We start from the raw sequence: 14,441 nt of genomic DNA, 5'->3' as shown, positions 1-14,441 counted from the left end.
ATTTGGGACATTGCAATCTCAACCCCCCCCCAAAAAAAAAACTTTGGGGGGACCGCAGTCTCATGCAGGTCACATGACTTGCCTGGGAGTGCAACCCGCAACTTAAATGGAACGCAAACTGAAAATGTGCAGAGGAGGGTGACCAAGATGATCAAGGGTCTGGAAACCAAGCCTTATGAGGAACGGTTGAAGGAGCTGGGTATGTTTAGCTTGGAAAAGAGGAGACTGAAATGAGATATAATAGCCATCTTTAAATATTACAAGGGATGTCACATCGAAGATGGAGCAGGAGCAAGCTTGTTTTCTCCTGCTCTGGAGGGTAGGACCTGAACCAATGGCTACCAGTGATACCTCGGGTTAAGTACTTAATTCGTTCCAGAGGTCCGTTCTTAACCTGAAACTGTTCTTAACCTGAAGCACCACTTTAGCTAATGGGGCCTCCTGCTGCAGTTGCCGTGTGATTTCTGTTCTCATCCTGAGGTAATGTTCTTAACCTGAGGTACTACTTCCGTGTTAGTGGAGTCTGTAACCCGAAGTGTTTGTAACCTGAGGTACCACTGTACTCCCAAATAAGCAGGGTTAGGATTGAAGCTTATCAGGGCTACCCCTCTGAATGATTCTGCAAGAATTCAAGACACTACATTTCAGTCCAGTTCTTAAGCACCAGTTTTCAGTTAAGTTCTTTAAGCACCGCGGCACCAGAGCATGATTTCTGTTCTCATCCTGAAACAAAGTTCTTAACCCGAGGTACTATTTCTGGCTTAGTGGAGTCTGTAACCTGAAGTGTATGTAACCTGAAGCGTATGTAACCCGAGGTACCACTGTATAAGAAAGGAGATTCTGACGAAACATTAGGAAGAACTTTCTGACAGTAAGAACAGTTCAGTAGTGGAACGGTCTCCCTCTGGAGGTGGTAGACTCTCCTTCCTTGGAGGTTTTTAAGCAGGCGTTGGGTGGTCATCTGTCAGGGGTACTTTAGCTGAGATTCCTGCATTGCATTTAGTCCTGCATTGGACTAGATGATCAATGGAAACTTTTCCAACTCTACAATTATATGATTCTATGATAACGCCTATGGGGTTTTGGTCTGGACATGCTGGAGATTCTTATCTAGAGGGCCACAGTTTTGCCACCTCTGTTTCGGAGCCTACCGCTGGGGACAGGGAACAATTCTGCCCAGGCCCCCATCACAGACCAACTTGGACAGGTGGTGGGTGAGGAGACAAGGGGACACAGAGCTATGAAAAGCCTTTCCTATCTCCCCTGGAAAGCACCAGGCTGGCTCACAGAGCCCACCTAAAAGACTTCACAAGCCAGCGGACCAACATTTTCAACCATGGCTTTCACACCATGCCTGCAAGCTGGGGCAATAGAATCTCCTCCCAGCCACAAAGACTGTTTATGGGTGATACAGAAGAGGGAGAACTTGAGGCATAAATCCCGTTTGCTCATCCAGCAGCATCTCTCTCTTGTTCCTCCCTCCGCACAAGAAGCCTGTGAATCATGTCAATCAGATTCCAGCCTGCGGCTTGTTATTTTAGGAGGGGCTTTCAATCTTCTTTAAAACTTGCCTCTGATCTCTCCAAACAGGGAGTGGGGAGGGAAGGACTGGGAAGAGAGTTGTGGACCAGGGGTCAACATGGCATTTCAGAGGCAGGTTGGAGGGAAGAAAGAAACAGGATTTTAATAATGACGTATGGAGTTGTTGAGATCTAATTCGTAGGGAAGAGCTCCAGTTCACTGGTAGAGCATGTGTCTTGCATGCAGAAGATCCCAGGCTTAAGCACATGTGCTGGAACCCAGCACCTCCGGTTAGGACTGGGAGAGACCCCTGCCTGAAAACTTGAGAGCTGCTGCCAGTCAGTGTAGACAATACTGCGCTACATGGACCATTGTCCCGGTTCTGTATAAGACAGCTTCCTATGTGGGCCACGTTTTATTGCGGCAAGGCTTATCTGTGCCAGTTAGCAGCTGCATGAGAGAGGCACAAGTCCAACAGGCGATGCTTTGCTTTTCCAGCCAAAAAAGTCTGCACCAGTTGAATTGTCACTTGTGACATGGTTGCCGAAAGGCCAGTTTGGTGAGTTTTCTCCAGGTTTCTTTAAGAACAGACCAAACTTTGGTCTGCTGGATCAGGCCAAGAAAGGCCATCCTTTCTGCGAACTGCCCTGAGATTTTTCAATAGCCACCAACGGGCTGAGAAAAAGCAAGGGACCTCCTTTCTTTTATCCTTCAAGAGTTCAAGGAACTTATAGCAAGTGAGCAGGCACACAAACCTTGGGAATTCCTCTTGGCAGCTAGGAGTTTGGGGCTGAGGGGGGGAGAGATGGGTTGGAAACAGAGCCGTAGCTAGGTGATCTTGTGCCCCTGGCAGAACCATCCAGATTGCGCCCCCTAGCCATGGGTAAATTAGTTCTTCTTTCTGCCTCTCCTCCCCCACCCCACCCATTCAATTCACCCTCTATTTAAAACCATTTCTTATGAGGCAATAATACTCGGCCCAGTATACCTGAAGGAGCATCTCCGCCCCCATCGTTCTGCCCAGACACTGAGATCCAGCGCCGAGGGCCTCTGGACAATCTTACGTTTAGAAGACATCTGAAGGCAGCCCTCTTTAGGGAAGTTTTAAATGACTGGTGTTTTAATGCACAGTGATACCTCGGGTTAAGTACTTAATTTGTTCCGGAGGTCCGTTCTTAACCTGAAACTGCTCTTAACCTGAAGCACCACTTTAGCTAATGGGGCCTCCTGCTGCCGCTGCGCCGCCGGAGCACGATTTCTGTTCTCATCCTGAAGCAAAGTTCTTAACCTGAAGCACTATTTCTGGGTTAGTGGAGTCTGTAACCTGAAGCGTATGTAACCTGAAGCGTATGTAGCCTGAGGTACCACTGTATTTTTATTCTTTGTTGGAAGCCGCCCAGAGCGGCTGGGGAAACCCAGCCAGATGGGCAGGATATATGTAAATAAATTATTATTATTATTAGACAATTTAAAGCTGATTTTGCGCCCCTGGCGGGGGCCCACCTCACCACCCCCTAGCTATGGCCCTGGTTGGAAATCCAAATTTAGCAGGATAAAATCGCTTCAACCAGAGAGACTGAATTGAGAGGTGGGCAAATTGTGGTCCCACATATATCTTTCAACAGCAGCTCCCATCATCCTTGACCACTCTAGAGTCCAAAGTCAGACTCTCCACTGCTCTGTTAACAGCAGAGGTAGCACCAACAACTATATTTCACCTTCGTAAAATTCCAGCCCTCTACCCTGCCTCCTCCCGCCACCCCCAGCCTAAATAAGCCACGCCTATTAATTTCAACTGGTTTACTCTTGCATACGGCAAGCACTGGGTGCAACCTAAGTGACCCAGGGAGGGAAGTGACAAGGTTCCGTTTTGTTTTTAAACACAGATTTCGAAAACGCTCCAAGTTAATTCACGCAGAAGAGGAACTTGTGGACACCTCCCTGCCCTTTTCTGTCATTCCATTCCCTTGCCAAAAAATATTTTATCAGTTGCACAAGAGCCGTGGAATCATGGAAGCAGAAGGAAAGAGCTAATTAAATATATGCAAATATGCTTAATTCATTTCATATTTTTTTTTAAAGCAAAACTATCCACTTTTAGCCAAGTTTTTTACATTGCAAGAAATCGTGGGAGTCTTGTCTCCCGAGTACTTTCCTGGCCAACTGAAAGCCCTTACTTTTCCACCAAGACGCGGTGTTTTTCAGATGCCGTTGGACTCCAACTCCCATCAGCCCCACCCAGCTGGGCTAATGCTGAGGGATGAAGGGAGCTGTGGTCCAACAGCATATAATGGAGGGTCCCATATTGTCTACCCTGCCATCCTGGACTGATTTGCCAAGGATCTATTTGGGTCCAAAGGCTGTGCCCGCCCAGTGGAATGCTCTCCCATCAGATGTCAATGAAATAAACAACTGACTTTTAGAAGACATCTGAAGGCAGCCCTGCGTTGGAAATATTTTAATGTTTGACATCTTAAAGGTAAAGGTAAAGGGACCCCTGACCATTAGGTCCAGTCATGACCGACTCTGGGGTTGCGGTGCTCATCGCGCTTTATTGGCCGAGGGAGCCGGTGTACAGCTTCCGGGTCATGTGGCCAGCATGACTAAGCCGCTTCTGGCCAACCAGAGCAGCACACGGAAACACCGTTTACCTTCCCACCAGAGAGGTACCTATTTATCTACTTGCACTTTGACGTGCTTTCGAACTGCTAGGTTGGCAGGAGCAGGGACCAAGCAACGGGAGCTCACCCCGTCGTGGGGATTCGAACCGCCGACCTTCTGATTGGCAAATCCTAGACTCTGCGGTTTAACCCACAGCGCCACCTGCATCCCTGTTTGACATCTTACTGTGTTTTAATTTGTTGGAAGCTGCCCAGAGTGGCTGGGGTAACCCAGTCATATGGGTGACATTATTATTATTATTATTATTATTATTATTATTATTATTATTATTATTATTATTATTATCATCCAGCCAGGGTCTGGGTGACATTGGGATTCTTCTCAGCCTTAAAGACGGCACAATTGTTAACATTCAATCTAAATTCATTTGTTTTGAGAACAAGGCTGAAACGCAAAGGGATGAGTAATAGGGAAAACAGGACCAGAACATATTTATTCTAGATTATGTCATCTGGGGCGGACTGGAATTTTGATCTGGACGGGGGAAACTTTGGTGCCATTATACTCATATCACTAAGCAAATATAGACCTTTTCCAAGGATGAGTCATCCCCAAAAGGCTAATGCATTACTAGGCAGCATCAACAGAACTATAGAGGCCAGAACATAGAATTTTTGAATCACAGAATTATAGACTTGGAAGGGACCCTGAGGGACGATGAGAACATGAGGAGCAAGGGTACCAGTTTATTCTGCTTTAGTCAGACCTCACCTGGAGTTCTGTGGAGGGGCCGTACCTCAAGATACCTGCTTTGTAGGCAGAAAATCCCTGGTTCAATCCCTGGCATCTCCAGGTAGAGCTAGGGGCAGACCCTGCCTAAAACCCTGAAGAGCTGCTGCCAGCCAGTGCAGGAAATATGGAGCTGGATGGATCAACAGTTTGAGTCAGTATAAGGTAGTTCCGCATTCTGGGTAAAGAGGTAAAGAGACACCTGATCGTTAGGTCCAGTCATGGACGACTCTGGGATTGCGGCACTCATCTCGTTTTATTGGCCAAGGAAGCCGGCGTGCAGCTTCTGGGTCATGTGGCCAAAATGACCAAGCCGCTTCTGGTGAACCAGAGCAGTGCACGGAAGTGCCGTTTATCTTTCCGCCGGAGCGGTACCTATTTATCTACTTGCACTTTGATGTGCTTTCAAACTGCTAGGTTGGCAGGAGCAGGGACCGAACAACGGGAGCTCACCCCGTCGCGGGGATTCGAAACGCCAACCTTCTGATTGGCAAGCCCTAGGCTCTGTGCTTTAACCCACAGCGCCACCTGTGTCCCTGTTCTGGGTAAAAAGGTAAATGTAAAGGTACCCCTGCCCATACGGGCCAGTCGTGTCCGACTCTAGGGTTGCGCGCTCATCTTGCTCAGGAGTCCGGGAGCCAGCGCTGTTCGGAGACACTTCTGGGTCACGTGGCCAGCGTGACTATGAGGCATCTGGCGAGCCAGGCAGAACACGTAAACGCCGTTTACCTTCCCGCTATAAAGCGGTACCTATTTGTCTACTTGCACTTAGGGGTGCTTTCGAACTGCTAGGTGGGCAGGAGCTGGGACCGAACGACGGGAGCTCACCCCGCCGCGGGGATTCAAACCGCCGACCTTGCGATCAGCAAGTCCTAGGCACTGACGTTTTACCCACAGCGCCACCCGCGTCCCTGTTCTGGGTACTTGGGGACAAATTAGAATATATTCAGAGAAGAGCAACAAAGAAGAGTTTGGAGTCGATATCCCACTTTATCACTGCCCTAAGGAGTCTCAAAGCAGCTAACAATCTCCTTTCCCTTCCTCCCCCACAACAAACACTCTGTGAGGTGAGTGGGGCTGAGAGACTTCAGAGAAGTGAGACTAGCCCAAGGTCACCCAGCAGCTGCATGTGGAGGAGTGGGGAATCAAACCCCGTTCACCAGATTACAAGTCCACTGCTCTTAACCACTACACCACATTGGCTCTCAAAGGTTGTGAGATGCCTAGAGATCTATAAGGAAAGGCAGAAAGAACTGAGTATGTTTAGTCTGGACACTAGATGGTTAAGAGGCAATCTGAGAGCCACCTTCACATTTCTGAAGGACTGTCACGCAGATGATGGAGCAAATGTCTCCTCTATTGCACCAGACCTGAAATGACGGGTTCAAATTACAGGAAAGGAGATTCTGACTGAGGGTCAGGAAGCCAGTGTGGTGTAGTGGTTAGAGTATCGGACTAAGACACTCTAACAGGGACTGCCCATTCTGCCTGGACACTGAGATCCAGCGCCAAGGGCCTTCTGGTGGTTCCCTCACCACAAGAAGCCAAGTTACAGGGAACCAGGCAGAGCGCCTGCTTGGTAGTGGCGCCTGCACTGTCTAACACCCTCCCATCAGATGTCAAGCAACCATCCTACTTTTAAAAGACATCTGAAGGCAGCCCTGTTTAGGGAAGTTTTTCATATTTAATGCTGTATTGTTTTAAATATTCAATTAGGAGCCGCCCAGAGTGGCTGGGGAAACTCAGCCAGATGGACAGGGTATTATTATTATTATTATTATTATTATTATTATTATTATTATTATTATTATTATTATTATTATTATTATTATCAAGACCTGGGAGACCAGGGTTCAAATCCCACCTCAGCCATGAAATGCACTGGGTGACCTTGGGCCAGTCCCCTGCCTGTCACAGCTGAACCTACCTCCCAGGGTTGTTGTGGGGGTTAAATGGGGAAGGGTAAGCCTTGCACATCACGTTTAGCCCCTTGGAGGAAAGGGTGGGGTATCTAAGCAGTGAATAAACAGAGAAGAAATGGAAGAGATTCCTAATGGCGCAAGTGGAACAGAGGCTACACCAGACTCCCTAACAAGTTACCTATCGGGGATGGCAAAGGGTTGGACCAGATGACCTTTGGTGTTCCCTTTCACCTCTGTGATCCCACGATGGCTATCTGTTTACCACAACCCTCCGAGGCTGGCCAGAGCACTGCTGTTACTAGCGGTGTGAATAGTGGGTGGCAAGAGCGAGAGATTTCGGCACCCAATTGGTCCTCCTAATGGTACAGCAATAAAACAGGCTAGCACATTTGCAGTGTCTCGTATGGTTTCAAAATGGATGGGGACCCGTGTGTTGACATTTCTTCATTGTAGGGGATTGGTCTAGAGGATCTTCCAGGTCCCTTCCAACTCTAGAATTTTGTAAGTCTATGAATTAGGTCTGAACAGCTCAGCTGTTCAGCTGGGCACCCAGCTCAGCTACCTGAAACCCTGGAGAGCTGCTGCCAGTCAGTGTAGACAATATTGAGTTAGATGGGAGAATGGCCTGCCTCAGTATAAAGCAGTTTCCCATATCTTCTTCTCCTTCTTTTGGCTTTTATGTTAATCATATGATCAATGCATACTGTGTTGCAGTCAAACACAAGGTAATAATAATAATAATAATAATAATAATAATAATAATAATAAAACTTAAATACAACACATAATGTATATGAGTAATAATTGTAACATAATTTGTTCCTCCACTCTTAAATACCTTGACTTTAACTCCCCTTCCACTCTTTCCCTGGTTTCCCGTCTGATTTCTTTTCAAACTGTGTTTTCTTACTCGACTAAATTGTTTTCATTACCATACATTATCCCACTTTGTCACTCTACTGCTGAGTATTTTTTCAGTCTGTTACACTTATTTTCTTGCTGGAATATTTTTTCCATATATGTAATCTATGCATAATGTCCAGTCTTCTTTGAAATTTTTATCATCTTTATTTCTTAATCTATTTGTCATGCTGTCAAGTTCTATATATTCTAATATTTTAAAGTGTCGTTCTTCTCTTGATGGTACTGCAACTGTTCCCCACTTTTGTGCTACTAGAGTTCGGGCTGCTGCAGTCACATACATCCATAATGTTGTGTGATTTGGGGGGATTTCTGTCGTTATTATTCCCAGAAGGAAAGCTTCTGGGTTTTTAGGAAACGTCCTTTTAAACATTTTCTTAAGTCCATTATAAACCATCTCCCAGAATGCTTTTATTATTCTGCAAGGCCACCATGAATCTGCCAATTGCTTCTTTATATTACCAACATAGGGCACTTTTAGATCTAAACATTTTAGCTGGTTTATTTGGAGTCAAGTGGTAAACGGCGTTTCCGTGCACTGCTCTGGTTCGCCAGAAGCAGCTTAGTCATGCTGGCCACATGACCCGGAAGATGTACGCCGGCTCCCTCGGCCAATAAAGCGAGATGAGCGCTGCAACCCCAGAGTCGGCCACGACTGGACCTAATGGTCAGGGGTCCCTTTATCTTTACCACCTGTGGAACATTTTTTTAAAAGTTCTCTTTTAACGTGTAACTAGCAGTGAATTTTAAATTTGTTTTACACAAATGCTCCCACCAGTTTAAATCAATATTATGACCCACATCTTGTGCCCATTTGATCATAGATGATTTTACAAATTCTTTTTTCATTTCCTAATCCTATACATTTTAGATAAAATTTTAGCTCTGGATCATAGTATTTCTTTTTCAAATTGTGATGGTTTTTCTGCAAATCCCAATTTCTTATCTAGCTTCAATTTTGAATTGATTTGATGATATTTTAACCAATCTGATACATATTCTTTAATCTCTTCAATTTTTCTCATTTTTGGCTCTCCTTCTGAAAAGTCTAACAATTCATTATAGGTACCCCCAGTTATCATTCATATTATTATTTTTTCCTTGCTTCAATTTCTATTGGGGATAACCACCTGGGTCTTTTGCTTTCTAATAAATGTTTGTATTTTTTCCATGTCTTAATTAAGTTTTTTCTAATGACTTGGTTGGCGAAGCTTTTACGTATTCCTGCTTTGCCATACCAAATACAGGTGTTCCAGGCGTGTTTGACATCATGACCCTGCAAATCTAGCAGCTGTGTATTTTCTAGCAATATCCAGTCTTTTATCCAACACAGGCAGGCAGCTTCAAAATACAATTCCCAATCTGGGAGTGCAAAACATCCTCTGTCTTTCGTATCAATGAGAACCTTCTGTTTTATCCTAGATTTCTTCCCTCTCCAGATAAACTTAGATAGATCTTTTCACCAATCTTTTAGACATCGCATGTCATTAAGTATTAGGATTGTTTAGACAGTTTCCCATATCTTAAGGGAAGGGTTGTAGCTTATAAGAAAAGCATCAGCTTTGCATGCAAAAGGTCTCCAATTCAATCCCCGGCATCTTGAGGGAGGGCTGAGAGAGACTGCTGCCAGACAGTGTTGACCCTACAGAGTTAGATGGACCAACGGTCTGCCTTTGTCTTAGACAGCCTCCTGTGGTTCTCCACCCCACCCATTTCTCCTCTACACAATCTATTTTTACTACCATGCACATGGCAAAACAGAACACCTCTTCTGAGCATCTTTTGATCCCAGGCGCCACTCGCCAGGGCTTCACCCCAGAAAGTTGCATTCAAATGCTGGTCTCTGACCATCATTTCACGGCTGAGAGAGACAGCGGGCAAACGCCTGCCATCTCCTGCCAACAGCTGGGAGGCAGCTCCAGGTCTCCGCCTGGCAACTGAACTACCTTCTCCGCAGGAACTGGAGAAAAGAGTGGGAATCAAACAAAGGCTCAGCTGTGTAACGTGTGCATATGAGATTAACTTTCCCAAGGGTCGCAACCTTGAAGGACAAATCCTGCTGCCCGGTTTGGGAAAACAATAAAGCCAATGGATGAGGAGGAAGTGCAAAGTATTTGCAGCAAAGAACCAATGGGTTTCTGTTCGCACAGAGGCTCTGGATTCAAATCTCAGCTCTCCACTTGGCCTTAGGGACACCAAACAGGACCATTGTGGCATGAAAGCGCTTTGAACATCTGAAACTCTCTATACAAATTGTTCATGGGGGACTAAACCTTTACTGTTCACAATGGCTAATGGAGCCTCTGCATTCAGGAGCAGTCTACCTGTGAGCTAGTTCCAGATGTTGTGCATACAAAGCAGGGGATGGAATGGCCCTCCCCTTCCTGGCCTGAATGTGGAGCTATTCCCAGGGGCATGTGGTTGGCCATGGGCAGGGACAGGTTGATGGGCAAGGCATACCAGAGGTGGGTAGTTGATCCAGGCAGAGGACTAGCCTGTTGCCCCCTCCTTGCCACTCAGGCAAAGATTGACCATGCAGTGCCCAGTCAATGTGGTAAGGGATGCTCAAAAATTCCAGGTAGGAGACTGAAGCCCCTGAGCAAAGAAACTAGTGCTGAAATCAGACAGGGGCAGATTTAGGGGACTAGGACCAATTCAGTTGCACTGGGTGTGGAGTCTCAGGGGCGCTGCCTGGGATGCCACAACTATGATTTAGAATGGAGCATGAGAGGTGGATTGGGGCCACAGAAATTTGAGACCCCTAAGGCCCAACGCTGGATCAACCCCCAAAGAGGGATAGAAGTCTTCTCAGAACCCACTGGGCACTTCAAGCCCCTTCTGAAACAAAAACAATTAAAAGGTTTTTTCTCCCTCTTGCATCCCTCCCACAGGTGCTCGTCACTAGGCAACTCTGGGCCAGTTATTCTTCCCCAGCCTAGCCTACCTCACAGGGTTGTTGTAAGTCTAAAATGGGAAGGGAGAAGAGAACCATACCTTGAGCTCTTTGGAGAAAAAACAATATATAGATAAAGGTAAAGAGACCCCTGACCATTAGGTCCAGTCATGACCGACTCTGGGGTTGCGGCGCTCATCTCGCTTTATTGGCCAAGGGAGCCGGCGTACAGCTTCTGGGTCATGTGGCCACCATGACTAAGCCACTTCTGGCGAACCAGAGCAGCGCATGGAAATGGCGTTTACCTTCCCGCCGGATTGGTACCTATTTATCTACTTGCACTTTGAGGTGCTTTTGAACTGCTAGGTTGGCAGGAACAGGGACCAAGCAACTGGAGCTCACCCCATTGCGGGGATTCAAACCACTGACCTTCTGATCGGCAATCCTAGGCTCAGTGGTTTAACCCACAGAGCCACCCGCATCCCTAATATATAGATAGGTAACATTATTTGGGATTATCCCAGGGAAACTGGACCCCACTTTCAGGCATTAGTTCTACCATCATCAGCTCAGCCCTGGAAAGCCACCAGGGATGTTTCTGTTCTGATTGTACCAACAGGCTCTGATAACATATCACATATACACAGAACAGGGCATTCATTGATTAAAAAAAACTATTTACACCCAGTTGACTCCCAGCTTAATTCTATTTCCTAGTCTATGCAAACTCATGTTCCCAAGTGATTTGCAAGTGTCTAGCATCACTAGTCATCTCTATGCACAAGTCAGGCAGGGCTTCGGGTGGGGGAGAGATGCTCCAAAATTATTAGTTTGGGGAGCACTTACTCCTTTGAGCAGCAGCTAGTAACAAAAGGAGAGCCTTGTGATTCAGATTTTGTTCTCCTTCCTCCCCAACAATGTTCGGCATCTGATGTGCTTGACTGTGTTAGGCTGCAAGCCAATAAGAAGCTGTGTAACTCATCCATCTAGCCTGCTGCCCTTACTAAGCCTCCCAGCAATGCAATAACTTGGGTTTCATACTCATGCCTAATTCTTTCTGAATGAAAAGGACACGTTGCCCCATCTGAGAGTACTAAAACAAATGCCCATGCACTCTTCTGAGTTTTGATTGCACCTTGCCACCACAACCGTCCCATCCAGACTGAATGTTGCCTTTCTGCCCATCCTAGTTACATATTGCAAGACAACTTTGTGAAAAGAAATGCATACTTTGAAGCAATAACCTCACTATTTGAGCTACCCAGGGAGCCACTATTCTCTTTGACCCTGGCAAACAAGGACCCGGTTTCTTTCCAGTCAAGACAGAAGACCCAAGCGTAGCATCTTGAGGAACTAACAGATGCAATGACAACGGCGGCATTTGCAAACGGTAAACAGAAAAATGCAACATGATTCAAATGATGAATGGGTTATGCATCTGCGCAGACAACACTATGGTTCGGTGAGAAAAGATGCCCCCGTCTCCCATTCAGCCAGCCTCTCCTCCGAAGCCTGAATGAGGACAAGGTGACATTCCCCCCCCCCCCCAAGGCCTGCTCTTGAAAGCATCGCAAGAGCAGGAAACAGCTCCCAGGGACCTGGGAGATCTCATCAACTCCCCCACCTCCGCCCCCAAGAACAAAATGCTTAGAAGTCATTTAAGGCATGTTTTGAGAAATTGAACATAACTTATCTAAGCAATCCATCCATCCCTCCTCCCTTAATCTGCCCATCCATCTCCCAGGCTGTCATCTCCTTCTCCACCCACCTGCCACCACTGTGCTCCATCCTGTTCCTTCAAGGTATCCATCACTTCTCCCCCCCCAAAAAAAACACCTCCCCACTGCCCCCCTTCCACCCTCTTGCACCAGCCATCGCTCCCAAAAAACACCTACCCCTCCCAAACATTGATACCCACTGCAAAGCATCCATCGTCTCAACACCTCCTTCCTTCCTTCCTTCCTTCCTTCCTTCCTTCCTTCCTTCCTTCCTTCCTTCCTTCCTTCCTTCCTCTCTCCCCACATTTTACTTTCCATGCCACGGCAACTACTTTCCCCTTTCAGCACTTTCTCCCCCTCTAGGAAGAAGTAACAACAAGCCACGGTGCCTATTCCATTTCCCCTTACAAACAGGTGTATTATCTCACTTTCTCTCTCACGCACACAAAGAACGATCTTAGTCATTTTATACACTCCAGAGACCCACCCTTGGCGTTCCTCAGCTGCCTCTTCGCCTCCCCAGCCTTTCAAAACAGAGGATCACAGCAACCTCCACGCATACGGTCTCTGGAGTTCTCTACCCCCCCCCACCCCGCCGCCGCCTCCGCCAGCCACCACGCTACACAACCATTTTGTGGATACACACACAAGTGTGATGTTGAGTTCCTCGCTCCCTGCCGATGAGGAGATTTAATCACCAGCAGCACGGAAGCTCTTCAGGGGACGTGAGCCCCCAGAAGCATGGAGGCAGAGTTTGATGGGAATCAGAAAAGGGGTGTCACAATGCGGGGGGAGAGAGAGGAATGGGGGGAAATCATCTTCGCTCCCCAAAAAGGAGACTGGGACCCAATATAGCGAAGTGGGCATTCTGGCCAAGGAGGGAGGGCAAGGACCAATGAATAGGGGAAGAGGGGAGGAATTGGAGTCGCCCACTGAAAGCGACCAGAGGCATAGAAGGAGAGCGCGGCCCCTTATTCCTGGGGGGCACGGGGGCCCAAGACAGTGAAGGGCACCCCGAGATGGGTCGGGAGGAACTAAGTTTAGGAAACTGAGGACCAACTGCCATCCTTATCTGGGCGCATGGGGCGGGGAGGAGGGGAGCGGCGGTAGAGTCCTGGATTGCAGAGGGCGCCCCGGAAAAGATGGGGCTACCCCCCCAAACCCAGGTCCCTAGGAGTCCTGGAAGATGAGAGCTAGTCGGCGCCTTCCAGGCTTCCCGTAAGAAAGGACGGCACGGTTTAGACCTCTCAGAGGGAAAAGGGGTCCTGTGGCATCCTTCTTTAAGGGGGAGGGGGGAAGCATCCCGGATTGGGGAGGGGGGGAGTCTCTCTTTTGTATAGATAGGACCCAGGAGTCCGAGGGCAAGAGGGCTCGGGGAGCGAAAGGAGCCAAGCCACCCCCCACCCCAACCACCCTCTTGTTACCCCTGGAGGTGCAAGATGGAAGCGCAGCAGGCTCTGCCCGGTTGGCTCCGCTTGCGGCGGGTCCAGAGAGAAGCGATTGCCGCGGCTCTCTCTCTGGCCAGGGGGGAAGCCGAGCTCGGCGGGCGCCGGGCTGCAGCTGAACCGGAGGCGGGGCGCTTCTAGCAGCAGCAGCAGTGCAGGCTTCTCCTACCTGAGTGGCTCTCCCGGGCTGGGATCTGCAGGCTGGCCGGCTCAGGTTTTGCTTCCCCCGACACACGCACTCGCTGCAGCCGGGGAGATGAGGCGGCTTGTTGCAGCTGCTGGGGCTCGCAGAAGCGACGCGCTGCGATCCGGCGGCGGCGGCGAAACCGCGTCCAAGGAGCACCGGGATAGAACGAGCCCAAGGGCGCCCCCGGGTGGCGAGCGGAGGAAGCGCAAGGTGCCAGAAAAATCCCGGGTGCGGGGTGTTCGAACGTGGCGGGGAGAGAGAGGGGTTAGGGTGCAAGTGGTTAGAAATATAGTGCCAGATTTCTAAAATAAAATTAGGCACCCAAAGCAAAACAGCACGTTCGAATTATTACATCATGTGTTCGGTTGCCAGACGAAACGTGTAATGATGTCAAACTGAGATCAGTAAAAGGGGGGGCGAATA

At 48.0% G+C, this 14,441-nt stretch overlaps 1 protein-coding gene across 4 annotated transcripts in view; it reads right to left on the bottom strand.

Moving 5' to 3' along the window:
• The window catches only part of GRIK4 (glutamate ionotropic receptor kainate type subunit 4), a 462,633-nt gene extending 448,468 nt beyond the window's left edge, over window positions 1–14,165 (bottom strand). For 2 of the 4 annotated variants that reach the window (XM_083480952.1, XM_083480955.1), the window contains exon 1: window positions 14,001–14,155. The gene's annotated coding sequence lies outside the window, so the exon portion shown is untranslated. Of the gene's footprint in view, window positions 1–12,873; window positions 12,956–14,000 lie in introns of those variants that run through there. The other 2 variants (XM_083480954.1, XM_083480953.1) reach the window with 2 other exon arrangements.
• Between the last annotated feature and the right edge of the window lie 276 nt (window positions 14,166–14,441).

Source organism: Podarcis liolepis (assembly GCF_965112155.1).
Source record: "Podarcis liolepis genome assembly, chromosome: 16".
Classification (NCBI taxonomy): Eukaryota; Metazoa; Chordata; class Lepidosauria; order Squamata; family Lacertidae; genus Podarcis; species Podarcis liolepis.
The sequence above is the reverse complement of the archived record's forward strand: the minus strand, read 5'-3'. Positions and strand labels throughout refer to the sequence as shown.